At 38.1% G+C, this 12,492-nt stretch overlaps 1 long non-coding RNA gene across 2 annotated transcripts; it reads right to left on the bottom strand.

The window, feature by feature from the left end:
- Positions 1-486: 486 nt before the first annotated feature.
- LOC134476856 (uncharacterized) lies at positions 487-11,208 on the bottom strand. 2 transcript variants are annotated; one of them, XR_010048637.1, is made up of 4 exons: positions 6,970-11,208; positions 2,986-5,463; positions 2,620-2,742; positions 487-2,236 (listed from the first exon to the last, which is right to left on the bottom strand). It is a non-coding gene; the product is annotated as an uncharacterized LOC134476856 (long non-coding RNA). The 2 variants fall into 2 exon arrangements; XR_010048636.1 differs by having other exon boundaries at positions 2,620-5,463.
- Positions 11,209-12,492: the final 1,284 nt, after the last annotated feature.

Below are 12,492 nucleotides of genomic sequence, written 5' to 3'. Positions count from 1 at the left end.
AGAATTGTATCTCAGGTGGTGAATCCAAACCCAAACCACATCTACAGGTCACAGGGCATTTCATGAGTTCCTGGCAGCCCAGAAAAAAAAAGAGGCTGTAATGATGCCCCTTTTAGATCCTCAAATCCAGGGCCCTACAGCGCTAGTCCAGGACAGTTTTTGAAATAGAATTATTGTGAAGAAATAGGGCCCTGTCACGTAAGAATACCACTTAAGTCAGCCAGGGTCATAGTTGTTTCCAGATGTCTAGTGAGTGTCTAGATTGAACAGGGAGCAAATCTAACAGTGAAAAAGTTGGTCATGTGACCCTGCTTTGCACTGCTACTTGACCAACCTGTTCAAGGATGTGACACCAGTAAGCACTACAGAATTATAAACATGACATAAACTTGAAGAAAAAAGCATTATGCTGAGACATAATAAAAACCCCACAATCTTTTTTTAAATTTTTTTATTTTAAGAGATTAAGACAAAAAAAGAACAAAGCAGGTCAGAACGGAACAATGTAAGCAACACAGTACTTCACCACAAGACAACCCAATATTAACAATAGCTGTCATAATGTCTCTTTCTTTGAAATAGTTGAGCATACCTTCACATACAACAGTAACAAATATAACAAAATAGTATAAAGCCATTCAAGAGAATGAAAGTATTACAGGGCATTCAGAAGCAAATAACAGAAAATGAATAATGGCTACTATATTATCTCATTTTCCATAAAAAATTTGTTTATACTATCACACATAATAAAATTCAATAAGATACATGATAGAACCAGTGGAAACAGAAGAACAAAAGCATGGTAAGACTTCAAAGCAAGATGATATTAAATCATCAATGGCTATCATAATGTCTTGTTTTCTTCAAAATAGCTGTTCATACCATCACAGATAATAAAATCAAACCAGAATAAAACCATTTCAAGTAATGAAAGAAAACATTATAAGGCTTCAAAGCAATGTAATGGGGAATCATGATTACCATAAAATCTTGTGTACTCTTACCATTTCTTACATTAGGAAGACTATATGGTTTTTATACATGTTTATACAATCTTTCGGTTGAATTTAATTGGTTCTTCCTAGTATCAGAAACTTTATCACAGACTTTAAGCCAAGACAGAAAACAGGAAAGAGAATCATAGAGAGTATTGAAAGAGGACACATTGAGTTTGAGGACAATGTGACTTGGAGGCACCGATGGTATGAGATGCTGACAGAAGAAGGAGAAAATGCGTGGCAAGAAATGAATCATGGGGAAGCAAGGAAACTGAAGTTGGTTAAAAAAAAATGTTAGAGCAGCAGGATGTTGAAAGAGGAATCTCAAGAGTTTCTAAGAGATGGATAAATCCAAGGAAAGCAGAGGGCAGGTGAGGCAGGAGGGAAGGCAGGAAAAACCAACCCATAAAACCTACCTGGCCCCATTTCCACACTTGGTATTTTTCTCACCATACTCATCGAAGAGTCAGTTTAAGGTGGCCTGTTCAACTCATCCACTGAAATCCTCAACCTGATCCAGAAAAGCCTCCTTCACTGCCTCATATCCTCTGGAACTAGGACCTGCTAGTGCCCAGGTGGATGGTGAACTCAAGGTCACAACATCTGCAGACCTCAAGGAGGAGGGTAGAGGCTCTTTAGCTGAATTCCATAGTACTCAGGAGGAAGGAACAGGAATGTATTTTCTCCCGTGCTCTGACAATCAAGAGAAGTAATATCTCTAGTTTGGAACTTTCCAGACTAAGTCCTTGCTGCTGAAACTTCAAAACTGCCCTTACCTCAAGCAAAGAAGTCCATGGACCTCATGGTTAATCTCATGCCAAAAAAAGCCTCAGAAAAACATACAGCCTTGCACTCCCATGCCTAACATTCCATTCCATACATTCCCCCTGCCTGTGACACCTTCATGATAACTGTATTCACAGACTCTGGGTTCAGTAGCAGATAGTTCCTGATAAAGGGTGGTGGGATGGATCCACAACGAAGTCTCCCACAGAGTTTCTTCTGCCAGCAAACAGGTATCAAGATCATTATACTCAGGCTGACCAGCAAAGCCCCCAGAAGGACCCTGAGGTCTACATAGTGGCAGTGTGACAGTCAGATGGCAATAGCTGGGATGATGTGTCTTTATATGAACGAGAAGAGAAAGGTGACCTTTGGCTCTGTTTGTAAAATCCTTCAATTCTCCTCTGAGCGACTCTTCCACATGCACTCTTCCCAGATTGCATCACCGGCACCTGGGAAAGAGACAGGAGACAGCTGGGTTGCTCCACATATAATAGCGTCAAGCTGATTTGTAGCATGTCTGACAGAAGTTTCCCAGGGCTAATAACTGGAGGGTGGAGGACCCGAAATAATTACATAGTGAGTTCCTAAATGGTGGATTAGGCTGCAGTGAAGTCAGACAAAGGGAGAGAACAAAGAGAACAGACCAAACTTGCTTGTTGACTTTAGAAGATAAAGAAGTGGCAAGCAGGATTAACAGAGGCTTGGAAGTTGTTAGTCTGTTAGTCAGCATGATTTTGCAGATTTCTCTCACTAACCCTGGAAAGCAGAGATCAATCGATATTGCCCTTTATCTTACAGTGTCTCTGGGGCTCCAGTAGGTGCATTTATTTACCTGGGTATCACAAAATCAATGACAGGGAGCTTGTATTCATGACCAGGATTGAATGTCTCCAAAATTTTGTTCAGTATAATGTCCAGTGATGAGAAATCATGAAATGTCTTTTTAAAATTCAAGCTACAGAGTGAAGGAGAATAAAATTATTTTGAAAACTTCAGCCACATTTAAACATTAGACAATTGTCCCATGAAATCTCATGTATTTATCCTCCAATTTAAGCAATCTTCAAATTTTTTCTTGTTTAATCAGTTCATTTGTCCCTTACACTCATTGAGTTACCTTGAAGTAAGTCCCAAAGTTAATGTTTGAGCTGCAAATTTAGCCACTAATGAATAAAAGAGAACTCCTTTGAAACACTACCTAATAAACTTATGTTGAGCTGACATTTTCTTCATTGCTTTGAAAGAACTGTGAGAATTCAAATGTTGTACACGTGGTTCAACAAAATAAAAATTAAAATGATCCTTTCACTTGCAAGTTAAAGAACACTGAATCTAAAACAAGCAAAGGGAAAGAGCAAAGCTCACAATTGAATACAGAAAAATAGTAGAGAGCATAACAACAAAACCAGCACGGTACTCACACAAATGGAGACACACTGCCCAATAGAAAACGGTGCTTGCATTCATAGGCACAGGGAAGGGCTTCCTGAATAGGACTCCAACTGCACCAGAAATAATAACAACAAAGGATGCTACACCAAATTTCAAAATTTCTGCACAGAAAAGGGAACAACTAACAGAGTTACGTATGGAACTTTCCCTTCCTCTTGACTTCATCTGTGGCTATGTTATAACCTATCCATAAAAAACCCCTCATAAGTCTCCTCAGAGGCAAGAAAAAGATCAAAGGTAACTCTAAGAGCAGAACAGGATGTCTTCCTAATCTAAACTTGCTTGTTTGCAGGGAAACTTGCTTGTTTGCAGGGTAACTTGCTTGTGCAGGATGTGCCTTCCCCCAGAGGGTGTTTGCCTAATCTAAACTTGCTTGTTAGCCCAACCCTTACCTGAACCTTGCTCTTCCGAAGAAATGTAATCATCATGTTCCTGTTCTGTAGTACACCACAAACCCACCCCACTCCTTGCATTGTAAGAACAGCAGCTGTTTGCGGTTTTACAAGATAAAAACCCTGCCCTTTAGCTGTTAGGTGTGCAGTCTTTCATATTGGCTACTGGAGGCTGCGTTGCCAGGCCTGGCCTAAAATAAAGCCTTTGCTCCAAATTTCTTAATTTCTTGCTTCCTTGGATTTTATTCCAGGATTCGAGCTATCACAGCTATAGAATCTATACTCAAATAGGAAGCCCTAGCAGACTGATGCCCTCAGTTTGGTGCCAACAGCAGTGACTCAGCTGGGATGAATGCAGGACATCATCTCAGGGTCGATTTCCCCTTTCCCAAACAGACAAGGGCCTGAAACAGCCTAGAAGAGAAGCTCCCAACCTCCTAGATGTCTGATATGAATTCATGTTCTCTAAAATAGAAGAATAAATTCTAAGAACAAGGAAGATTAAAAGCAGAATATACAATATATGTGCACCCATGTTTGTAGCAGCACAATTTGTAATAGCCAGGTCTTGGAAACAACCTAAATGCCCATCAACTGAGGAACACATAAAAAAGAAGTGATATTATGAAAATGGAAGCTAAGTCACTTCCTGTGAACCATTTGGAGTACTGATCAGGGAGAGCAAGAAAGGAACCTAAGCCCCTGCCTGTGAGTCATTTGGAGCATGAGTCAGGGAGAGCCAAGATGGAAGCTAAACTCTCTGCTGGGACCCATTCCAAGTACTGACTGGGGAGAACACAGTGCCTGCTTGTGAAGTGGGTGGCATGCAGCCTAGGGAGATGAGAACAACCCCTTCCCCGTGAGCAGCCAGCTGATTCAGAGAAACTGTATTGTTTGATTGACTTTGCAAGACTAAAGTTGAAGAATATTTAGAGGACAACAATATGCAATATAGTAACTATTGTAGATTTGTAGATTTCCTACCATCTTATCACTGTTTCAATTTATTTTATTGCTCTGTTTTATTCCCTTTAAAATTACAGAGAAAAAACTGAAGAAGTGAGTGGGATCCATAATGTACAATAGATATGGTGAAGGTGAAAGGGGAGGAAATGTCTAAAAAGGGAAGGTGGTAGCCATTGTTAATTTCCTATTACCTTGTTTTTAAGTCCCGTATTGTTTCAATTGTTTGGTTTGGTTTGGTTTTATTCTGTTATATTTTATTAGATTCTATTATGTCTGATAGTAGGGACAGCTGTTTTGAAGATAACAATTTAAAAAGTGATATTTTTATATAATAGAGCACTAATCTGTTACAAAGAAAGATAAACTTGAGGCTTTTATAGGTGAATTAGTGCAATTAGAGACTATACTCATAAGTGAAATAAATCAGACTTGCATGTGTAAACACCACATTGTATCTCTAGTGTAAGAAACCAAATGAGTAAGTAAGATCCAAAAGGCAAAATAGATACTGTGAAAGGGAAAAAATCTGCTGAAAGGGGAAGAACAACTGGGAAAGGAAAAAAGGAGGAAAGGGGAAAAAATATGTAACACACACACAATATTCTTAGCTAACATCTGTATATCTGGTAATCTAAATAACTCTTCCAAAGATAACAATATGCAATATAACAACCACTGTTAAATTCCTATTATCTTGTCTTGAAATCCTATATTTGCTACCGTTTGAAGGGTTTTTTGGTCGTGGAAGTTGTTGTTGTTGTTGTTCTTCTTCTTCTTTTTCTTCTTGTATATTTCTTCCGTTTATTTAGGTTTTTTTAGGTTTTTGTTGTTGTTCATTTATTTTTGTTTTTTCTGGGTTTTTTCTCCTGAAAATAAAAAAAGAACAAAATATATTTATTGGGGAAAGACTTTCTGTATAAGAGAGAGACAGAAGGGATCCCAAGTGGGTTGCTTAGGATCCTTCTTTTTCTAGGGAGTTTTACAGAACAGAACCACAAGGTGAGACAAAGCCAAGGTGGAGGAAAATGGGCAATAACAAGGTGGACAAGAGGTGGAACAAAACTGTGGTCTAACAGTAAGATTATGAGCTAATTGCTCAAGGAATTCGATTAAGTTGGGTTCAAATGGAGGAGCAAGCCACATAGCAAGGGGACAAGAAAAGGGCTTTTCTTGGAGAGGGTGGGTCAGTGGTTCTCTCTGGCTTTCTCAAGGTGATTGATACCTATTTAGAATACCAGTCGCTGTTGTTTATTCTTAGGGAAAGTCTGTGGGTACATTTGTTTCATCTTTGGCTTGAGTTCTGGCCTTCACCTGGAGGTGTCTGTCTCCCTCACAATTGTAATATATCCTGTCTTTTGCACTGACTTTTGAGGACCTAGTCCTGTCTGATTGCCTATAATACTTCTAACATAGCTGCCTGTAATAGCTTCCTCTTGGCTTCATCTGTGGTTACACTATCTGCCCTCAAGCAGATAGCCCTAGCAAAGTGCTGTACCCAGCATGGTGCCAGCAGTAGTGACTCAGCAGGGATGAATGAAGGACCATGCCGCAGGACCCCTTTCTCCTTTCTCAAGCTGACAAGCAACTGACAAGGCCTAGGACAACAGCAGTGTGTACTTTCTCCTCTACTAGACAAGGAACTTGTGCCAGACTAGGCCAAATAGTCACAAACTAAGGCACTGTACATTGTATACTGCACAAAATGTTTTGTCTGGCCACAATGAACTGAAACTACAAATAAATAACAGTAGAGAAATTGCAAAATTTACATGTGGAAATTTTAAGACATAGTTTGAACTAGGTATAATGACCCATACCCATAATCTCAGCATTCTAGAAGTCTGAGGTAGGAGAACTGCAAGTTCAAGGCCCACCTTAATGAACTTAATGAATTAGGCAAGGCCTGTCTTAAAATAGCAGTAATAGCTAAAAACTGAAAAACAATTTCCTTCAAGAGCAAAAAAATGAAATTTGTAAAATACAATTCATGAAATTTTAATATATGTATGTACTGTGAAATTTGAAAATAATTGTAACTAAAGCCACATGTGTCAACAACTGTGAAATGAAGAAGAAAGTAAACCAGAAGTTATGATATATGAAACAAAAAAGCATAAAATATTAATGGAATGCACCAAGAGAATTCCTATACACAGGGGCAAGTTTACTGCCACATCCAGTGCAGCTTTTGAAGTTCTCACAGGGCAGGAAAGTTGGAGGACAGAGAAATAAAGATAAGAGTCAGAATACAGAAAGCTGAGGTCAGGGGAAGCCCTCTTTCCAGATGGGAGGAAAAGAACTGCTTGAGGACTGCAGTGCATTTATTTATGCACTCTGTTGGTTGATGTCATGTGACCTAGCCACCTGCTCACTTGAATTGCCTCAGGCACTTGGTATTCTCTGGACTGGAGCAGCTTATTCACATGGTTCGCCTCATGAGTACTCAGGACCAGCCTTGCTCCAGCCCCACAAGTGTGCCTGATCTCACTTCTTCAGCCTCTTCTCACACTTCACCTAAGGAATAACTAAAAGAACAGGAGAAACATCAAGCAAATGTATTTTTAAAAATTAATTATGCTTACACACATCTTGGTTTGTATTTGATACATTTATATACCCCATTTGAACATTTTTGCTGCTTTCTCCAGTCCTCTCCTCTATTTCCTTATCCATATTTCTTTCCCACCTCCACAGAATCTACCTTCTTCTCTCCTACCATCTGTCTTTTATTTTGCTTTTAAATTATTCATATACTTGAGTCTTTCATATTAGAGAAAAAAGAAATATTTAACCTTCTATGTCAGGTTTAGTTCACTTAGTATTATGGTCTCATGTGCACTCCAAACATTTGCCTACAAATTATTCAAACTGATCCTTCTTTATGGGTGAGTAGTACTACATTGGAAGGAATGCATGCCACATTTTCTTTATCTATTCATCTGTTGATGCGCATATTCACTGATTCTGTAGTACAGCTATCATGAGTCATGTGCTATAAATATAGGCATGCACGTATGATATATTTGTGCACCTGTAAAGTGGAGGAAAACATGGAAAGGCAGTATGCTAGGTAGAATACAGAAGAAAAAAGGAATGCAGTAAAGAAGACAAAGGTAAATATGAGAGCAGATAAAAGTAACAGAAAGCATGATATAGGGGGAAAGTTTTGAAATATAGAATTTTTAAAAGTAGGAGAAACTAGTATAAAATAAGAAAATAGTACTGCATGGAAGCTAGAGTAGAAGAAGCAGCATAGGCAGAAGAGAAGAAATGAACACAAACTAAACCTAAGAGGGGTGGGGGAGCAAAAGGAAAAGTAACCAAAAAATCCAGCAAGAACCCAGATCAAACCTTCCAACAGGAGCATGTGCATAAAATTCCTTGTGACTGCAAAGCCATAAAGTCTGAGTGTCCACATAATCCCCTTCTTGTCTAGCCATGTTAGGAATAGGTAGATGTGGGTATGCACCTGCAGGAGTCAGTGGAGGTGTGAGGGCAGAAGTTAGCAGGATTTGCCTGGTGCACACTGGCAGGAGTCTGTGGGCACCATTTGCTCATCTTGTCTCTGCCCAGTGTGTGAGGCTGGGGTTTCTCTCCTCATGGTGGGTGCTGGTGAGCACGCTCCCAGATGCAGTATGTCCTCATGTTTGGAGGGGTAGTGATGAGAATTTGCAGAGGTTGTCCCTGGAGTCTCACTTCAGCAGGGCTTCATTCCCTCGGGCTATTTGGGATGTTCCCTTGAAGGATCCTCCCTGGGGCCACAGCGGCTGAGGTGGTGCAGATGAGCCACTACGGTGCTGATTCTCTTTCTGATGATCCAGATATTTGCTTTGATCTGTGTGTATCATCCTTCTGATTAATTTTCTGTTTCATGGTATGAGTTCCTTCCCCACTTCAGAGTACCTGCATTTTCAGTGAATCATTTCTGTGTACCTCTACCTCACTCCTCTAGTCAGTCGTGTTGTCTATATCCATCATGGGTACACCATGATTCATCCTTGATTTTCACCAGTTTACCTTCTGTCCAAATGGGATTTATTCTTTCCTTTCCTCCCAGGGTTGTGATAGTTCTATTCTTTTATGCTTAAGATTCCCTTAGCTACTTTCTGTGATGCTGTCTTATTAGTCACAGATTTAATTAGTTTATTTTTATGTTGAAAGGTTTTTATTTTCTCCTTCAATTTTGAAGAATAGCCTCACAGGATATAATAATCTAATACACATTGCCAATTAGTTTCCTTAGGGGCTTCAAATGTATTATTGTAAGCAATCCTGGCCTTCAGGATTTCTATTGAGGAATTTAATATTTTTAAATAGGTTTGCTATAAGTGATTTGGTACTTCTATCTCTTTTTAATTTTACTTTTAATTTCTTTTCTTTTTCTTTTTCTCTTGTTCTCTTCCTTCTTGTACCAGAGCCCTAACTGGACCTGCCAATAACAAGATTAAAGACGACAGGGTGTATAGTAAATGGCACACTTAAATGCTCTGCTGTGAACTGTGGTTAGAGAAGCATGGAGAATTAAACAGCCATGTACCTCTGGACTGTGCAGCCCAAGGCTGTTCCCATGCTTCCAGGGGCAGGAACAGAGAGGCACCCCGCAGCACCCTTACCTCATCTTGCCCAAGGAAGTTACAGACTACAGCAGAGGCGGGTGATGGTGGCAGCAGAACTTATAAAGCAAAAACTGGGAAGTTATCACCTTGGGAGAGGAATAAGAATTGGGACTGAACAACCTTGGAATGCAACAGCGGTAGCAAAGGATCAGACCACATCACAGGGTCCTACTCCACCCTGCACATCACAGGGTCCTACTCCACCCTGCATCAAATGACCTGAGAAAACAGAGACTTGCCAGTGGAAAAGGAACCCAGAAAGCTGAGCAAGGCACACTGGACCAGCAACACCCCCTGTCTCTGAAAAAAAAAAAAAAAAAAAAAACACAGCAACCAGGAGAAACAGGGTAAGGAGTAATCAAGAGTACTTTGCATACAAGCTCCCAATTTATGATCAGCTCTGTCATATAACTATACATTTTGCTTCTATAGTTAAAGGTATAAAATTAATAAATATCAAAGTTTGTCAGTTTCTAAACCATGTTTGATAATATGGTTATTGCTAATTATACAACTTCAACTAGGATGTCATATTTGTTTTAATCAGTTTAATCTGCAAAATTACTGAGAAGTTCTGGGATAATACCCTCACGACACCCCAGCACCAACGAATTGGTTAGGGACTGATCCAAACAGATACCAACATCTCACTCTTAATTAATTGGAAAAGTAAGATCTTGGGACAGGCACAACCCAAGAACCTTCTACACCCAGAAGACTTTTTTAAAGAACAAACCTTGCAAAAGAGATCCTGATACAGTGACAAACCTACCTACCACAAAAACTTACAAGACTCTACACAAAAAACAAAATAAAAACTATTTGTTTTAATTTTTTATTTTAAAAACAAAACAATAAATATATGGGCTTGCTTTGGGAAAACTTCATGCTTTACATTGCTTCTGTGTTTTCTCATTTACTTTTTCTTTGTTTTTGTTTTGTTTTGTTTGTTTGTTTGTCTTAGAGTCTCAATATATGGTTTATGCTGACCTTGAACTCACTATGTAACCCAGGCTGGTGCTGAACTCACAGCAACTCTCCCATCTCAACCTCCCAAGTCTTAGGATTACAGGCGTGCACTACCACACTGAGCCTTCGTTTTCTTTATTTTTTTAAAGTTTTTTTAATTTTTAAAAGAAATTTTACAGAATTTCAAAAAAGTAGTAGGAAATTAAAACTAGTCAATATATTTCATGTTGTTATCTTAGAAGTAATTGTTCAGATAACAAGATTTATACATAAAAAATGATCAAGTAACCAATGAAAGCAAAAACTTCTTTTGGGGGGCTGGGGATTTAGCTCAGCGGCATAAGCGCCTGCCTTGCAAGCAGGCAGTTGTGAGTTCAATCCCTGATACCGATAAAAACGAAAAAGACCAAAAAAAAAAAATTCTTTTGGATGAACTTATAAAACTTAGTATTAGAGTTATCCACCTTGCATACATACACATACACACATGCACATACATGTATACCTATATACTTTTCCCTTCTTTTCTCCTTTCTCCAATCCAAATTGTGCTTGCCTTTTGAGCACTGTCTTTCCTTTTCATTTTCACAATATCAGCTGTACATTTTGGATCTTATTACTCTTTCACTTTTATTTTTACACTAGGGAGAAAATACAATATTAACACATGTGAGTTTGATTTAGTTCACTTACAAGTATGGTCTCAAGATGCATACATGTACCCATAAAAGCCTCAAGTTCATTCTTCTGTATAGCTGAATAATATGTATTGTATAAAAATACCACATCTTTTTTCACAATTCCTTAGTTGATGACCACTTGAGTTGTTCCAAGATTTAATTGTGCTGCTATAAACATAGGTGCACATATATCCTTATGGTATGATGTTCCAATTCTTCTGGGAAAATACCTAGAAGGGCAATAGCTGGATTGAATGGGACCTCCAAGCCTAGTTTTTTGAGGAATGTTCACAATGATTTCCACAGTGGTTGTGCCAATCTGCACTCCCACCAACAGTCAAGCAGTGTTCACTTTTTCCCACAGCCCCACCAACATTTGTTAAAGGTGGATTTCTAGATAGCAGTCATTCTTTCTGGGGTGAGATGGAATCTCAATGTTGTTTTAAACTGCATTTCTCTTTTTTTGTTTTTTTTTATTTAAATAAAAACTAAACAAAACAGTAAATGGATAGATATAATACATACTTTCAAAGAAAAAGTTAAAAAAACTAATAAATCACTAATTGATGTTTATATATTGTCCTCTTACAAATAATTGTTCAAGATACAAAAGTGGAACATATAAGTGGGAATAAACAGTGAGATTGCAAATAGTTCTATTCAACTATCTAACAAAAACTTAATAATTTGGTTATCAATCCTATACACTTAAACATATATGCAGTTATCCATATCTTCATTTATGTTGAGATTAAACAAACCAAAGCAGATTAAAATCACTCTGGACAAAGAATAATAGTATTGCTGGATTTCACATCACGACACTCCATGATCAGCACTAGGTACTGTAGTGTCTTTTTTCCTTCAAAGTATTTGTTCATTTTATCAGGTGTCATAAGATCAGTTCTCATGAACTGTGTATAGGTTCTATACATGCATGAGTCTTAACATGTATTTTTATCCTTTCTATATTAGAGGGGGAAACAAAATAAAGTAGGACAACACAAAACATATACCTATAGATACATAAAATGAAAGGCATATAAATCCGCTGTACAAGGAGTTTTACCATGGTTACTGTGTTATTCCTTGTTATCTTCAATAGAATTGGCTATATCATCAGATATAGTATAATTTAATATATCAGTACATAACAGTATTGATAGAAACACAAGTTTGACGATAGTGTAAAAATGCAAAAACAGGTAGTAATCAAACCAGAATGGGTATCGTAATGAATCTTACCATTTTCAGTATAGTTGTCTACACTCTCAGACTTGATATTATCAATTATAACACTTTTGAATAAAATCTGTCAATAACAAACAGCAATCAAACAAACCAGATTTAACTAAGATCTGTCATGATGTAACAGTATAAGTTATACAGGGCTCCAGATTAAGATAATAAGAAATTAAAGATGATTACTGTGCTATCTCCTGATACTTTGGGGATGGTTTTCTGTGCCCTCAGATCTAGTGCTTGTAGACAAAATGAGACAGAATAAGTTCTAGCTAAGCAGAGCGGTGCTAGTAATATGGGTTTTGATTCCTGATACACTATTAATAATATCTTCTGCTGTCTTTTTAAAGACTATTACTCCCCTTTCACTCCCCCAGGGAATACTTTG

The sequence above is a fragment of the Cavia porcellus genome, unplaced genomic scaffold, assembly GCF_034190915.1.
Source record: "Cavia porcellus strain 051 isolate PalLab524CR breed Dunkin Hartley unplaced genomic scaffold, mCavPor4.1 scaffold_7, whole genome shotgun sequence".
Taxonomy (NCBI): domain Eukaryota; kingdom Metazoa; phylum Chordata; class Mammalia; order Rodentia; family Caviidae; genus Cavia; species Cavia porcellus.
The sequence above is the reverse complement of the archived record's forward strand: the minus strand, read 5'-3'. Positions and strand labels throughout refer to the sequence as shown.